The sequence below is a fragment of the Ovis aries genome, chromosome 3, assembly GCF_016772045.2.
Source record: "Ovis aries strain OAR_USU_Benz2616 breed Rambouillet chromosome 3, ARS-UI_Ramb_v3.0, whole genome shotgun sequence".
Taxonomy (NCBI): Eukaryota; Metazoa; Chordata; class Mammalia; order Artiodactyla; family Bovidae; genus Ovis; species Ovis aries.
This window is the reverse complement of record NC_056056.1, coordinates 42,678,942-42,695,593: the sequence shown is the minus strand read 5'-3', so window position 1 is coordinate 42,695,593 and position 16,652 is coordinate 42,678,942. Positions and strand designations below refer to the sequence as shown.

Below are 16,652 nucleotides of genomic sequence, written 5' to 3'. Positions count from 1 at the left end.
AAACAGTAAATGACAATAAGCATATGCAGCTGGTGGGCCTAGCAAACTCATTTAATTTGATAAAAATGTCACCGCAACATGCTTTAAATCGCTGTCCTTTTCATCATTGCTAATTGCTAGCTATAGACCTTTTTCCTATGCTTAACACAAGTGTTAAAATACTGCTCCTTCCTGCCTGATTAAGAATTTAAAAAAAATGTAGAATTCCTTTTCAGTGGCAGCATTATTTCATCAAGAGATGGATTTTGCTCTTAATTAGCCAACATGCCACTAGGGAAGCTTCAGAGTCATGGGTGTGAAACAGCCTCAAGCAGGAGATCAATCTAAAGGAAAAAAATGGTGGCTGGGGAATAATTGGCAGCTCCGGTGAATGTGGGCTGGTTATAACAGTGACAATATGTTCCACTGGAATATCACAAACCTCTCTCCTGTTTCCAACTTGGCACATTTCAAGCTCAACAAAAGCTGAACAATATATCCCATGGTTATTTGTCTATTGTTTTGTATTTTTTCCTTGCTGCTTCATTGAGGTTTTCTCTTGTGTTGGGTTGACAATCTGGACATTTCCCCTGAACGGATTAGGGGATTAAAAAGGAATATGAATTCTAAAAATAATAATCCTTCAATAGCTTGGTGCTTAAAAACAGATCTGGAACTGATCCTTACATCAGAAAACAGGCAAACCTGCACTAATTTGCTAAACCCAAATGTTGATTTAAAACACAGACACACATACCCATAAATTGAACTCAAACTTTTTGAGTGATGTCTACTTGATGAATAGGAACTGACTCCATTTTTTTTTGAATTATATAATCCAAAAAAGAGGCTACATAAAATTTTCTCCCAAGTGAGTTGATACTTAAGTTAGTTCAAATTCCTACTTTTTTTCCTTCTTCTTAAACAAGCTCTGTGTGTTGAGCCCGACTCCTGCAGCAAGTGAACTGACAGCCACGCTGGCCACCAGACTGTCCATCCACCCATTAGCACGTCCTCCCAGCAGGAGGCTTTATCTAGGATCTGACTTGTGCAAACTGCACTGAAGAAAGAAGGAAAATCTTCCCTTCCTCCTGATATTCTTGCGTTTTAGAGCCTGGTAGCCTTTCTCTTTCCCTTTGCTAAACACGGAACAATGATTCTATATTATTTCCTATTTTATTTATGTGATTGAATGTATTTCTTAACGTTGTTTGTGGAAGAAAATATCACAATCATTTTGGTGTGAATTCCAAATGATCTCTCCAGTCATCTACCTATCGTCTTCCCGCTTTGATTGGCTAATCTAAATAAGAGTCCATTGAAGGTCTGGGTAACCTATTTTGAAATCAGATTTTTAAAAAAATTTATTTTTAATTGGAGGATAATTGATTTATAATGTTGTGTTTGTTTCTGCCATGCAACAGTGTGAATCAGCCAGAGGTATACATCTAAACCCTCCCTCTTGAGCCTGATTCCAACTCTACATCTAAAGTTAAGAAGTACATTTTGGTCACCAGGCAATCCCAGGCTCTGAGAGGTTGTTTCATTTTCCCATCTCTTTGGGCATTGGTGGTACCTTTACCTCTGGCATACACAAGAAGAACATGTTTTCCAGAAAGGCCTACAGATGCTTTTTATGCTTAAATTGAGCAATACTCTGAACTTTACCAGATCAGTTATCAGTCTCACTTAGAATCTGCATTTCCAAAGAGAGAAAGTACTAAAGGCTCTGGGCTCTGATTAATACTCATGGTGGTGGGCAGGCATCAACCAGGTGATACATGTCCCATGGCTGGCAGGTACATGGCGGAAAGCAAGGCTGGTGGCTCCCTGGTTGACATGTTGGGGCACAGGGGACCCCATCCAGGTTTTCAAACCATTATAGAACTTCCCCATTCTCAGCTGCAAATCCACTTTACTTATCAGTGCCTTACAGGGTTCATTTCCAGATAAGTTTGGAGCCAATTCTTTCCATTTTCAGCTCAGTAAGGGAAACGTGATGTGAAGAGCAGACTCATTTGACAAGACCTTAATGCTGGGAAAGATTGAAGGCAGGAGGGGAAGGGGACGGCAGAGGATGAGATGGGTGGATGGCATCACCCACTCGAAGGACGTGGGTTTGACAAAACTCCGGGAGTTGGTGATAGACTGGGAGGCCTGGCATGAGGCCGTCCATAGGGTTGCAAAGAGTCAGACATGACTGAGCGACTGAACTGAACTGAAGGGAAACCCCACTTAACTATCTTTCTGCAAAGAACTCTGGCCCCTTCATGTTTTGACCTCATCTTCACACTTGCTCTCATTAACTGATTAGTCGAGATTCTTCTAGAATTACTGTATTTCCTGAAACAAGCTAGAAGGTAGTTTTTATTGGCTACATTAAAGTTTTCTTTTCTCATGCATAAGAAATAAATATAGTATTGTCTCTTCTGAAATATTTAAGTAATAAGGTCTCCATGTACTCTTCCTGTCTCAATCTGGTGCTGATCCCTGGAGAGATGACCTCGTGCCTTGGCCCATGTGCTTTAGCCTCTATTTTTGTGTATTCTTACATACGTGTGTCCATGGGCCTGTAGAAATCACCCAGTGTTATTTCAGTGGCCTCTTTTTTTCAAGCACAAATAGTATCATTCTATGTGTATCATTCCACAACATGATCTTTGAACCGAATAATGTGTCTGAGAGCTAGCCAGGAGATTTGGGTTATTCCTTTGAAGAACTTCAAGGGCTTCTGTAAATAAAAAGAGCAAAGTTTGTTTAGCAATTTCTCTTCATTTTATAGATGAGAAAAGACGGTCCAGAGAAGTTAAGTGAATTATCCAAGGTTATGCATGCTTCCTGCATGCGAAGTCGCTTCAGTCATGTCCAAGGTTACCCAGCTACAAAGGTTACCCAGGGTCTGGGTAAGAACCCAGGCTGATCTGAGCCTCCAACCTGTGTGGATCCTTCTTTGTCATCACATTCCCCTGGTGATGCCCCCTCTGCTCCCTCTCTGCACTCCTCCCACACCTGCTTTACTTTTGAATCTCCACTGGACTCTAGATTCATCTTTCTGCTATGAGTAACCTAATTCAAACACTCAGCAGATCTAATCAGAGGTCAGATCTACTCCAACCTATAATTTACTCCAGGATGAACAAATATTTTGAAAAACATATTTTTTTACTGGGCACCTTTTAATATTTTGTTTTTGCCAACCAAGTTTTGTCAAACCTTAGGCTATCCTAATCCTACAAATCTTTTTTATTTTTATTTTTGTTGGCATGTAGTTGATTTATAATGTTGTGTGTGTGCTGTACAGCAAAGTGAATCAGTTTTACATCTACACATATCCACTCTTTTTCAGATTCTTTTCCCATGGAGGTCATTACAGAGTATTGAGTAGAGTTCCTTGTGCTATATAGTAGGTCCTTATCTAATCCTACAAATCTTTTAAGCACTTTTCCTCAGTGGGTTCTATTTTCCATGTTTTGTAGGAAAATGTGTAGGAAGGATGTGGGAAGCCATTGCTTGGGGAAATACTGCCCTCAGGAATGTGACAACTGCAGTCATTCTTATGTTTCTGTTGGGATGTTAATGGTGGGATCAGGAAGCGTTATGGTGGGGTCAGCAGGAGTTTCTGTTTTTGAAGAGGCTGCAACATCAGAATGGGAGATAGACTCGGTAACTCAGTTGCTTTACAAATGAAAGGGCCTTTATCTTCCCCCAAACACTGTCATAACTTGGGACTCAGCGGCTCATTCTAGAGAGGATCTGTTCTTGAAAACGGTCCATTTGATGCCGCACTTTGAGAAGTCATCAAAAACAATTGCTGTTTAAAAAAAGTCCTGTTTGTAAACTTTGCTTACCTATGGAATGAACTAATTTTTGCATCTCAGTGCTCAGATCTGGAACTTCACATAGATGTATTTGAACATAAAATTTTAAAGCCATTGTTGCCCCAGCTATGTGCTACAGACACTCCCACCCTACCCCATTGACCACCTGGTTAGTTTTCTGAGAGTTTCTGCAGGAAAGGTTTACAATGGCTGGCTCCTGGTTTGATGTCATATCGATAAATTATGGTGCTTTAAACAGATGTGATCTCACAGCATGGAATCCTTCAGGGTAAAGCTCGTGAAAAGGTTTCTTTCCCCCCTTGGTTTCATTGTAGTTTTGTTGTTTGGAGGTTTTATGTTGTTCATTTAGTTCCCTGGCTATTGGGGTTTTATAGTCATATTTCCTTTGTTTAATATAATTTCCTTCTTTTTTTCTTTTAGCTATTTTTGTTAGGGTGCCCAGAGGCTTCAGTTATGAGTGGCTGTAAAATAAAATATATTATGATTATTACAATGATAAAGTATAAGCTTTTAAGAGTCTGCTTATATTGACCCATATATTCTCTTTCTCCCTCTCTCCAAGATACACACAGAGGCACATTGGAAATGCAGTAGAAAACGGCTGCCAGTTTAAAAGCAGAAGTTAAGAAGAACAAATCTAAGCATGCAGTGAGAGAGCTTCAAGCTAGACCAGCTCCCAGCAGAAGTGAATCCCAAGATCGTGGATTCTCTTGCCTCTTCTCTCCTCTGTGAAGTGGCAGATGCCAGCACCTGGGCTTGAACTTGATCATTACTGTTTATTTCCTAAACTTTTCTGGGCTACCTACCTCCCTGGAGTTGCAGTTCTCTCGCCTGTGAGTTGGGAGATGGAAGGTTCTTCACCTGAAATCTGAGTGAGGTGTTAGCAGAAGCACCACACATAGTATCTGGCAGATAGTAGATGCTCAGTGAGTGTGAACTAGTGTGAATATGACCTCTGCTTGCTTCTTGCCCCCTTGTGGTGGCTGGTCTCTTGTGCTCTGTGCTCCCGGAGACATGGCAGCTTGCCCCAAGTGGGCACTAAAACCGTGTTTGTCCTTGCTGTCTCATTTCCTAGGTCTCCTGTGCCACCTGCTCCCTTCCAGTTTCAGATCCCAGGCTCCATTCCGATAGAAACTTGTATCAGCTGGCTATTATGCTAAAAGAAGCTGATGACCACTCAGGTATGAGATGATAGTGATTTATGGATGCCATCCCTCCAGACAGCATTTGCAATATTATAGGTTTTGCTTTTACTTTTTTGGGCACTAGAAGAGCATTGAGAACAAAAGGAAGCTTTCTCACGGTAGAATATAGGAACTGTAGCATGCTTTTTTGATGGATGGGAAGAAGGCTTTTCATTTTGAAACCTTTCAGATCATACCCCACAGGAAGCTGCTCAGTCTCTCTACCCATACTGATCTTTTCCTGTACTGGGTTAAATAGTGTCCCCTTCCCAGCCCCCGCCCCCCCCCCCCACCTCCTCAAGTTCATGTACACCTAGAACCTGTGAATGTGACCTTATCTGGAAATAAGGTCATTATAAATACACTGAAGTTTAGGTCATATTGAGTTAGTGATAAGTGGAAGTGTTAGTCACTCAGTCGTGTCTGACTCTTTGTGACCCCATGGAATAGCCTGCCAGGCTCCTCTGTCCATGGAATTTTTCCAGGCAAGAATAGTAGAGTGGGGTAGCCATTCCCTTCTCCAGAAACTGGATTAGTTCAGTTCCGTTCAGGCGCTCAGTTGTGTCTGACTCTCTGTGACCCCATGAACTGGAGCACGCCAGGCCTCCCTGTCCATCACCAACTCCCAGAGTCCACCCAAACCCATGTCCATCGAGTTGGTGACGCCATCCAGCCATCTCATCCTCTGTTGTTCCTTTCTCCTCCTGCCCTCAATCTTTCCTAGCATCAGGGTCTTTTCAAATGGGTCAGCTCTCTGCATCAGGTGGCCAAAGTATTGGGGTTTCAGCTTCAAAATCAGTCCTACCAATGAACACCCAGGACTGATCTCCTTTAGTGCTTCTCATGATGTACTCTGCATATAAGTTAAATAAGTAGGGTAACAATATACAGCCTTGACATACTCCTTTTCCTATTTGGAACCAGTCTGTGATTCCATCTCCAGTTCTAACTGTTGCTTCCCTACCAAGCCCTAAATCTAACATGCCTGGAGTTTTAATAGGAAGAGGGAAATTTGGACACAGAGATAAACAAGGGATCAGGCTAAGCAAAGACTGAGGCAAAGCTTGGAATGATGTGCCAACAACAGGGATTGCTGGCAACCATCAGAAGATGGAAGAGGCAAGGAAAGACTCACCCTTAGAAGGTATATGGTCCTGCCAACTCTGACTTCGGACTTCAAGCCTCCAGTAGTTTGACAGAATACCTTTCTGTTGTTTTAAGGCACCCAGTCTGGGTACCTTGTTACAGCAGTTCCAGGACATGAATACACTGACTGCGCAGGATGTCTGCTGAATATTCAGAGTGAGCCCAGTGGGTCCAGCAATAGGGAGGGGTGGTGGGAAGCTTTTGGTGTCAGGCAAGTGATGTTGGCTTACAGCAGAGCTTGGCATGTTGGGCATGAAGCATGTGCTCTTCAGTTTGAGGAGGGGAGCATGTAGGCTGTGAAAGGATGGGTGATGCTGAGCAAATGAATGAGTTCAAGGAGTGCAGGCTTCACTTTATAAAAGGAAAGTCCTCATAAAACACACCAGGCAAGCTAAATTTTTCTTGAATCTTTCTAGGAGGAAATGAAATTTCAAGGGATCATTGACATTGCAAGAAACTAGAAATGTTTTTACAAAGTGGAAGATCTAGGCCCTTCCCCAACCTGGGGATTGTTATTTTGTGAGTTTCCATCCTATACTTGTGAAAGTGAGGGACTTCCCAAAATGCAAGAGCCAAAGGAGGTTTGGGAGAGTGAAGGGAGGCTGACTTTTCATACTCTGTAGGGAAAAAAATTGTGCAACTCTGACAATTTAAGAATTTTAGAATGACCTCTTTAGATACTTCATAATTTATTTCTGAATGTTAAGGAATAGAATTTAACAAGAAGAGGCCATTGTGTGTCAAAATAGAGGAAGTTCTTACTTGATCATTTGAAATAGCAGTGAAAATTAGTTTTTCAACCATCCATTCAACAAATGCTTTCCAAGTGCCTGCTACATGGTAGATGCTTTATCAGGCCCACCTGGTGAGAAAGATACCAATAATCTCTATCCTTGCCTTCAATGACCCTGGGGGAGGGGATACACAGGCTTGTAAATACATAATTATAGCTGTAGATAACATTCCTGAACATCCACAAAATGCCAGGCCCCATGACAAATGCTCTATATCTAGGACAGCATCATTTACTCCCCAAAACCCTATGAAGTAGATTCGGTTACTGGTCCCATTTTGCAGATGAGAAAATTGAGGCTTGGATGGACTAAATTGCCTAGTGTTAACCAACTAAGTACGTGATGAAGCAGAGATTCAAACTCAGGTCTGGGGCCCTGAAGCCTCCACTTCTCACTATGAGTGGTTGAGATGTATCTGATGTATGTGCTAGAAAGTGAGATTCCCTGGGTTTGATTCTCATATCCACTTGCTGCTAGTTGTGCCCTTGAACAAATCACCATACTTCTCTGTTTCACAGAGAAAGCTAATGATAGGACCTGCCTCATAGGCTTGTTGTGAGACTGAAATAGTCTGATGCAAGCAAAATGTTTAACACACCCCTCAATGTGATCTGGGCAGTGAGGATATATCAGCTTTTGTTGTTACATGTTGATGGGGGTTGAGAGTCCCTTGGACTGAAAGGAGATCAAACCAGTCCATCCTAGAGGAAATCAGTCCTGAATATTCACTGGAAGGACTGATGCTGAAGCTGAAGCTCCAATACTTTGGCCACCTGATGAGAAGAACTGACTCATTGGAAAAGACCCTGCTCCTGGGAAAGATTGAAGGCAGGAGGAGAAGGGGACGACAGAGGATGAGATGGTTGGATGGCATCACCGACTCAATGGACATCAGTTTGAGCAAGCTCTAGGAGCTGGTGATGGACCAGGAAGCCTGGTGTGCTGCAGTCCATAGGGCAGCAAAGAGTTGGACACAACTGAACCGAATTGATGGGGGCTACCGTAGGGTTGTGACCTGAAGGCTGTAAAGCAGGAGAAGTTCCCGGATTAGATGCTGCCTTTCCTGTATGGTGCTTTGATACTGGTCCAGGCATGGATCTATTACTGAGGTCAAAAGGAAGATCTGTGTGTGAGGGAAGCTTTGTAATTAGGGGTGGCGGGTGAGGGGAGGGACAAACATCACAGGATTTACTCTCATAGAGCTCTTTGTTTAAAAGGGGATAGTTAATGGTTTCAGTCTGTTTAAATGTATTCCACTATAGTATTTGATATATAGGATACAATCTATAGGATGGTAATGGAGGTGTGCTAGAAAGTTCCTCTAGGCAAAAGGACCTTTAGCCTGGGTAGGATAGGGAATTAAGGTCTTTTAAAAATATATCTAAGTGCTATTTGGAGGTGGTAGAACAGTAGCTTCCAATAGTTGGAAATACTCTACCTCAAATCATGTGAATACATGTCTCAGCAGAGATCTGGGTTCTGAAAATATGGCAGAACAGGACACCTACAGAACAGGTAAATTGATGAGGACTGGGAATGGTCTAAAGCCACCTGGTACAGGTGACATTTTGAAGTACAGAGGCTTGAACTTGAATCTAATGCTTTGTTATTCCTCTGCAACCTCCATACAAGGGCTCAAATATCACCTCGTCCAGGATTCCTCTCTGATCCCCCCAGAGTCTGAGCTCTCTTCACATATCCTGAACACTTCTAGTGCAGAACTCACCATATTTGTTGGAATGAGCTCTTGAGGAGTTTGCTCTCCTTCTCCAGCCCCCATAATATTTCTAACACCATGGAAACAGCACATAATAGGTACCCATGTTGTAACTGGATGGAAGTAGGCATTATCAGATTAACAAAAAGCGGGGAAATGGCCCAGAAAGGGGAGATTCAGAGAATGCTGACTACAGTAGCCTCTCATTTCATAATCTTGATGCAAATAGACCTTGGTTCTACATGCTTGAATTTAAAATCCAGTGTATGGTCAATCTGTGGTCATGAATTCTACCTGAAATAATTCTTTTTCTCCATTTAGAAGTAAACAGCCTACAAATCTCAGGTAGAGGGCTTCGGTTTCTTGGAAGCAAAGTAAATGTGGTGGGTCTGGGTTCAGGAGAAAGGGGCATATTGATTGACTCATCTCTCCTACCCTCCAAGAAAAAAAGAGAGAGAATATTCATGCTAAGGCAAGATCCACTATAAGGCAGGGAGCATTACCTTGGGAAGAGCATCTGTCCAGGCCACCCATCATGTTCTGAACACCTACAGCATGTGGGCAATCAGGGAATTTACACATCTTCAGATCTGCTGTACTGTCGGGGACAACGCTACCATTTGTACCTAAGATGTTGAAAATGACTCTTCTATTTTCTCAGGCAGCTTTGGGATGATTTCAAACTTGAAAAAATGAATCGAGGGTAAAAAATTACCTCCTCTTCTTCCTCCTCCTTCTGCTTATCTTCTTCCTCCTGTTTTTTCTTCTTCTCCCTCTTCCTCTTCTTCTCCTCTCTTTCTTCTTCTTCGCCTTCTCTCTCTCTTTTTTTTTTTTTCCTAAAGGACATTCCATTCCAAATCAGTGGAGATAGTCTGTAAAATTCTAGATTTTGTTTGAATGTTCTCTTCCATGTGGAACAGCATTCTTTCTCTGTTGGCAGAAGCAGCCCTTTGTCTAGGCCAAAGCATGGCCATAGTCCAGGCCAACAGTAACAACGGCTTTGGGACATATTGTTATTTGTTACCAGGATGGCTTATAGCACATGACTTACCCTAAACAAATGAACGCTAAAGGTTTGGATTACCAAGGGCCATACATTTAAACCCACTCAGCTTATCTTTGTTGGGGCTTACCTCTTCAAAGACAGCCTCCTACTTTAACTCCTACTATTACCTGATTCTCTGTTTTAGCAGAGATTTTTAAAAAGCCTGGACAGACTGATGCTTCGGAAGCTTCAGTTGCTGACCCACCACTGTGAGGGAGAGAGATCTGCGAGGAGCAGCAGCTCTGCCAGCAGGGGTCAGCCCTGCTGGCTGCTCACAGCAGGTAAGTGGCTTGACATCACAGTGTCAGGAGTATGGCCTTGAGAGTGAGTAGACGGGGCTGAAATTCAGGGACTTTAGCACTCACACGTCAGCACTCACACTTTAGTTCTCTTTTTCATGATGTTCTCCTTTATGTTACTTTTCATTATATTCTTTTCTTTTTTTGTTATTTTGTCCTCTTGAATGTGTAATACTTTTACAAGTGTGAACAGAGAAAAAATATAAAAATCCATGTGCTTAGTGTCTTTTTCTCTTCTGCCCCTGCTCACTTTGCTTGCCTCTTCTCTGACACTTATAGGTAACCTTTGTTATTAGATTCTTATTGTTCCTTCTGGTGGTTTTTAAATGAAAATACAAGAAAATTTGAATATATATTATTATTTCCCTTCCTTTCTTATCCCCAAAGAACCTTACTATATCTATACCGTACTTTATTCAACTGGCACACTATTGCATTGTTTCTAGGCTACTGCTGTTAGAAATAATGCCACGAGGAACTGCCTGGTGTATATGTCCTATGTATGCTGGCATGCCTGCAGAATTACCTTTGTTGGGGCAAAAGATAAATGCATCTGTAATTTCAGCAGTGCTTGAGCCACTTAATGGATAGGCCATGTTAGGCCAGTTGATTGTCCTTGCAGATCCTTAATTTCAATCAGGTGTGAAATGCCCACCTCCTCCTCAGACGGTTGTGAGGATTAAATGAGGCAATGGTTGTAAAATGCTTAGCACGGAATAGCACTCAATAGTAATAGCTGTTAATTGTCATTAAACAGAAACTTTCAAATCTGGCAATCCTTTTGTCTCCAGGGATCTGGAACAGACTTGGTCTCCTAGTAGGTGCTCAGTAAATATTTACTGATTGAGTACCATTGGTAAACTATTGAGATGTTATTACTTGCTTCATTCCATGTCTCTTCATGAAGACAAATCTCTTTCTGGTCTCAGGATTAATTGTACTTCTAAACAAGCAGTTTGATTTTCTTCTAAGGACACCGGATAATGCAACCGATGGTGTTTTCCTCTTTTCACCTTGGCTGCTAGGAGACTCAGAGTTCAATTTGTTAGTCTCCTCTAGTTAGTATACAGACCATTACAGCGACTTAGCAGCAGCAGCTGCAGCAGGGCAGCTGTATCGTAAATCAGAGTTTCTCAAACTTGGCTGTATAGAATTACCTGGGTTACTTAAAAAAAAAATCCTGATGGTCAGGTCACATCCTATACCAATTAAATCAGGATCTCTGGAGTGGGACTCTGGCATCAGAACTTTTTAAAGCTCCTCAGGGGGCTCTAATGCACAGACAAGTTTGAAGATAGGTATTCTAAACTAACCTTACCCCTAGCTTTATCTCATTTTTCCTATCCTTATTTTTCTTCCATGGTAACAAATTTTATTTCTCTCATTTTCTCCATTTGTATCTTCACCTTCCACATGGAAAGTAGTACATGGCTTAATGCAAGTCATCAATAACATGATGCTTGGCAGAAGAAGAGGTAGAGGAATAGAGAAGGAGCTCGGGTGTCTCTCTAGAGAAAAATTCATTTATTCATTTATGCATGCATCATTCATTTATATTCAGCAAATATTTATGAAGTGCTTTGGGCTCAGCTTCCTGTTTGGGGACCATGTTTGGTGAAAATAACGCCTTAGAGAGATTCTTCCTAGTGAATGTGTTCTTTAGGCAGATGATAATTTCAGGTTATCTGATAGAAGCTGTGCTTCTGACATTTCTTTCTCCCTCCAGGGAGGCTCTTGGCGTTTATCCAGAGAAACATCCTGACATCTACAGGAGGGAGTGGTGAAGAACCCAGAAACATGTCCATCCCTAGAAGGCGTCTTGGCCCCAGGAAAGCCAAGTATTTGTATGACGAGGCATAGAGTAGATTTTGGCTTATGTCTTTCATCACTTGGCTGAGTCCTTTGTCAGATAAAAAAGTAGCAGCTGAGAGCATTAGTGGAACAATCATCAGCCTAAGCTCCCTGTGAGAGAGCAGACAGGGATGAGGAGGCTGGGTGTGGGCCGACAGCAGCGGCAGTGATCGTCATCCACATAGACCCACCGAGCTCAGAGCCCTGCAGCACCGGCCAAGAAGCACCCTTAACTGCGTGCAGGATCCTCGACTGCCCCTCCAACAGGAGCTGTCCCCAGTCAGTGGTGAGCCCAGACAGGACAAACAAAGCAAAGAGGCGCCTGCAGGCCCCTGGCCACAATTTGGACTTCTTCTCAGAAGGGGGACTCTGCTGATTCTGTGGGCCTGGCTCCTTCCCTGGGGGCAGTATGTAAGCAGAAGCAAGCCAGCAGCAGGGGCCACCCCTAAGCTGGGTCGTGCCTTTGCAGCAGGCTTCCCTGCCAAGGTGAGAAAATGTGAGACGCTCCCCAGTGGGTGCAAATATGTGGAAGAAAATTGAATGGAATCCATCCCCCACTGAATTCCACCCTCACGCTATGATTTGCTCTCGTGTTCAGTTCTTCTGTATCCAGCTAAAGGCTTTCTGTTGGAATGAAATTAGAACCAAAAGGAGACGGAGGAGCTGTTGTGGCCAAAGATGACACTGGAAAAGGTGGCAATTGGTGGCCACCTTGCCTCTCCCCAACTGGTCAGAATCCCTCGGATAAATAAGCAGAATGTCCCCAGCACCTCTGGTATCCAGTGCGGCACTGCAGAGCCACTGTGTACCCTGGGGCTCTTGCCACAGTGGGGCCCTCAGACCCCAGGGACCTTCCAGCCTTGCTCCCCTGGACTCCTCCTCTCCTTCCTTTTGTTCAGGGTTGGGGCTCTGCTGTCCCCTCAGCACCCACCTCCATGATGTGAACACACTTACCCAATTCTGGAAGGATTTATGCTCTTTGGAGGAGCAGATTTTTAAAGCCAAAAGATTTTGCTGTGATGGGCAAAAACACAAACAATAATACCACTAGAGCCAGGCCTCTTGGTACAGAGGCCTGAGCAGTCAGACTTGTTGGTAAGTGGGGTGACGTGGTGGGGTGGGCTGGGGGGCTCTCCCTGGATCCCCAGTGAACCAAGTACTCTTAGAGGAGTGAGGACCAACGTGTCTGCTCAGGTTTCTTTCACCGAGAGGCAAGCTCTGCAGATTGAGGCCCTGGCTAAAACCCATGGCAAGGCCTTGAATGGGAGCGGCTTTTTCTGACGAGGTTGTTGGGCCCACTGCGCTGGGCTCTGCCAAGAAGCCATCTGAGCATTTGCTCTAGTGCTGACGTAAGGAAGTGATTATGACTGGAAACTTGAATCTAGAATGCTGTCTCTTTAGGCCCAGGGTACTTCTAGTGTGCTTTGCTGGGTAAAACAGGTTTTTCCAGCTCCGCGGGTGGTCTCACGGCCACTGGGAAGAGCATCTAGCTGGGAGGTTTGCAGTGTCGACCTGCCTTGGTCAGTCACCTGCTGTGTGACTTGGGATAACTCACTCAGCGTCTCTGGGCCTCCTGTGAGTGTCTCAGCCTTTTCCACCTCAAGACAGTTTATGTAATCAAGTGTGTTATTAATTTGGTGTCATTTTCCCCCCTGTAGTTTCTGTAGACAGGGAATGGAGTTACGCTAAAAATAAACTGGCGAAGCCAAAGCGTACATACACAAAACCCCTCAGCATCTCTCTGCTGAGTTTCACTTGTCAGGAAGGGCTGCTAAAGGACAGCTTGATTCTTCTTTATGCAGTTGTCTGCAAATGGCACTTGAACGAAAATATTCCCTTTCATCTCTGTGACAGAAATATGATTCAGTAATTCTTTGTGAAAATGTAGATGATACGCTGCCGTAGTTACAGTGAGTTAGGTTTAAGTGGCAAATGCCTACTGATAAAGACTTAATTAAAGACACAATAGCAGTGGGAGGTCATTATAGTAATTACAGTCCCGGTTTTATTGTGGGGGCCCAGTCCTGAACTGTAGCAGCGCGTTATCGCTACAGAGCGTCTCGGTGCGATGAGGCCCTGCTCAGCCTCTGTGTGCTGAGACTGTCACCGATGGTGGGATTGGTGCTTTTTCTGCGGATGCCATGGTTCCACTTTATTTTAGCATAGGTTTTGTGCCTTATTTAAAATATACATGATAAATCAGTCATCTCATGCAGGGGCATTCTGTTTCATGTTTCCTTGGACATGTGTGGTATGTGATGGGTTGTAAATGTGCCCCGGGTCTTCTTTGTGGCAGCACATCCATCCATTAGCCTTATCAAGGGGAATTCTGAGGCCTCAGAGAGCAAAATGTGGTAAGGCCAGGAATCCTATGCTTGCCTGGAGTGGAGCCATGGGTGGTGCCTTGGGAAGGCCCGGAAGAGCCTGACTTCGGAGTGGCTGTGAGGTGTGACAGGCTGTGGTTTCCCATGTCTGAGCAGCTCTGCAGGGCCTCTGCCTCCAGCTCTTTCCAGGACGCTGTTACTTTACTTGGAGTGTCCTGCTCCAGGCCAGATTGCAGGCAGAGTGTCTTTGTGCATTTAAGGACAAATCCCTCCCCAGACTTGCAGGAAAACAGCAGGATCTTGGACTGGGTTTCTTGTCATATAGGTTGGAATGTTGGTCAAAGGATAAGAGTTGCTAGCAGTTTGCCAGTGTGGTTAAGAATATTGTCAGCATTATCAATGATCTCCAATCAAATAACATAATATTGGTTAAATATGAAAGTGTATCAAAATGTGAATCTTCTAAGAAAGTAGAATTGTGGTTGCTAGAAGCTTAGGGGAGGGGAAACTAGGGAGTTATTGTTGAATGGGTGAAAGGAAAGTCACCAAGTCGTGTCTGACTCTTTGCTACCCCATGGACTATATATAGTTCATGGAATTCTCCAGGCCAGAATACTGGAGTTGGTAGCCTTTCCCTTCTCCAGGGGATCTTTCCTACCCAGGGATCAAACCCAGGTCTCCTGCATTGCAGGCAGATTCTTTACCAGCTGAACCACAAGGGAAGCCCATTGAATGGGTACAGAGTTTCAGTTTGGAAGATGATAAAGTTCCAGAGATGGATAATAGTGATGGCTGCAAAACAATGTAAATGTACTTACGCCACTGAACTGCACACTTAAAAATGGTTGGGGCTTTCCTAGTGGCTCAGTGATGAAGAATCTGCCTCCCAATGCAGGAGACATGAGTTCAATCCCTGGCCTAGGAAGATCCCACATGCTGTGGAGCAACTAAATCTGTGTACCACAGCTACTGAGCCTGTGCTCTAGAGCCTGGGAGCTGCAACTGCTGAGCTCACATGCCACAACTGCTGAAGCCTGAGCACTCTAGAGCCTGTGCTCCACAAGAAGAGAAGCCACACAATGAGCAGCCTGTGCACAGCAACTAGAGAATAGCTCTGGTTTGCCCCAACTAGAGAAAGGCCCATGAAGCAATGGTGACCCAATCAGCAAAGCCAAAAATAGCTAAGCAAATTAAAAAAAAAAAAAAGTTAAGGTGGTAAATTGTAGGAAATGCCAGTCTTCTGCCTCTTTGAAGTCCGAGATAAGTAGTTTGTGGTTATTAGGTATTCTGTTCACCAGTTGAAATTGTGAAAGGTTTTATCCTTTTCCCCAAAGACTCTCCTTTTCGCTGACTCTTTCCTTGATGTTAGCTTGCCTAATGATTCTTCAATAGGCATTTCTGTCCTATTTCTGGTCCCTGACTAGAATGATGTAATGAGATGTACAGATTCAATAAAGTGAAAGTCACACAGTTGTGTCCGACTCTTTGTGACCCCATGGACTATACAGTCCATGGAATTCTTCAGGCCAGAATACTGGAGTGGGTAGCTTTTTCCTTCTCCAGGGGCTCTTCCCAACCCAGGGATCGAACCCAGGTCTCCTGCATTGCATGTGGATTCATTACCAGCTGAGCTATCAGGGAAGCCCTACAGATCCAGTAAGACGGAAATAAAGCTCAATATGCACTTTCCCCATCATTCTGTTGTTAATGCTGGAAATGGTCCGAGTAGCAATTCATCCCTTTGGATTGCTTTAGAAGCCATGGATAGCTTAAAAACCAAAAGAACATGTAGAAAGGGGTTCCTTGACTCTTCCAAAGTAGTCCTAGGCTATCAAGGCTCAGATGAAATTAAATGGGACCCCACCAGTCCCCCTTAGGTTCCTGTGTCCTGATACTTCTTGAGCTTCTTGACTGGTTCCTGACTTTGGTTATTGGTTAAGACCTTGGCTAATAACTTACTTGATTTGGCTGGTCACAACTCACAGCTTTCTGGTTGGCTCTAACTTTGCTTTGCCTCAACTGACTCATCTGCTGCCTCCTGGCCCGGCCTTGTTATGTAACTGCACCTCTTCTGGCATCTACCTCCAGCAAGTCCCAGGTTTGGGTTTAATCACATTTCACCAGTGTTCAGGGGCTTGCATTAAAATGCCAGAACTCTTCAAAGGAGTGACTGCTCTGCCTGAGCCACCCAAGGGATTAAGTTTCAGAAAGAGAAGTGGATGGTGGGACTAGGATGGAGAGAAATATTCAGTAATGGAAGACTTTAGCATCTCATTCTCAGCAATTGATAGAACTAGTAGACAGAGATCAGACAGGCTACAGAAGACCTGAACAAACCATCAAACAGTAGGATCTCATTGACATTTATAGAATATGTCACCTAACAATAGTGGAATATACATTCTGTTCAAGCACTCATGGAACACTTGCCAAGATGGACCATATCTTTTTTCCCTTTCTTTTAAAAGAATTAA

At 43.6% G+C, this 16,652-nt stretch overlaps 1 long non-coding RNA gene across 2 annotated transcripts in view; it reads left to right on the top strand.

Annotated features, from left to right (window-relative positions):
• LOC121819028 (uncharacterized) overlaps nt 1-15,649 on the top strand; it is a 108,084-nt gene extending 92,435 nt beyond the window's left edge. Inside the window, exons 5-8 of one of the 2 annotated variants that reach the window (XR_009600146.1) lie at nt 4,381-4,651; nt 4,894-4,999; nt 9,850-9,985; nt 11,730-15,649. This is a non-coding gene — a long non-coding RNA (uncharacterized LOC121819028). Of the gene's footprint in view, nt 1-4,158; nt 4,696-4,893; nt 5,000-9,849; nt 9,986-11,729 lie in introns of those variants that run through there. The other variant, XR_006059154.2, reaches the window with a different exon arrangement.
• Nucleotides 15,650-16,652: the final 1,003 nt, after the last annotated feature.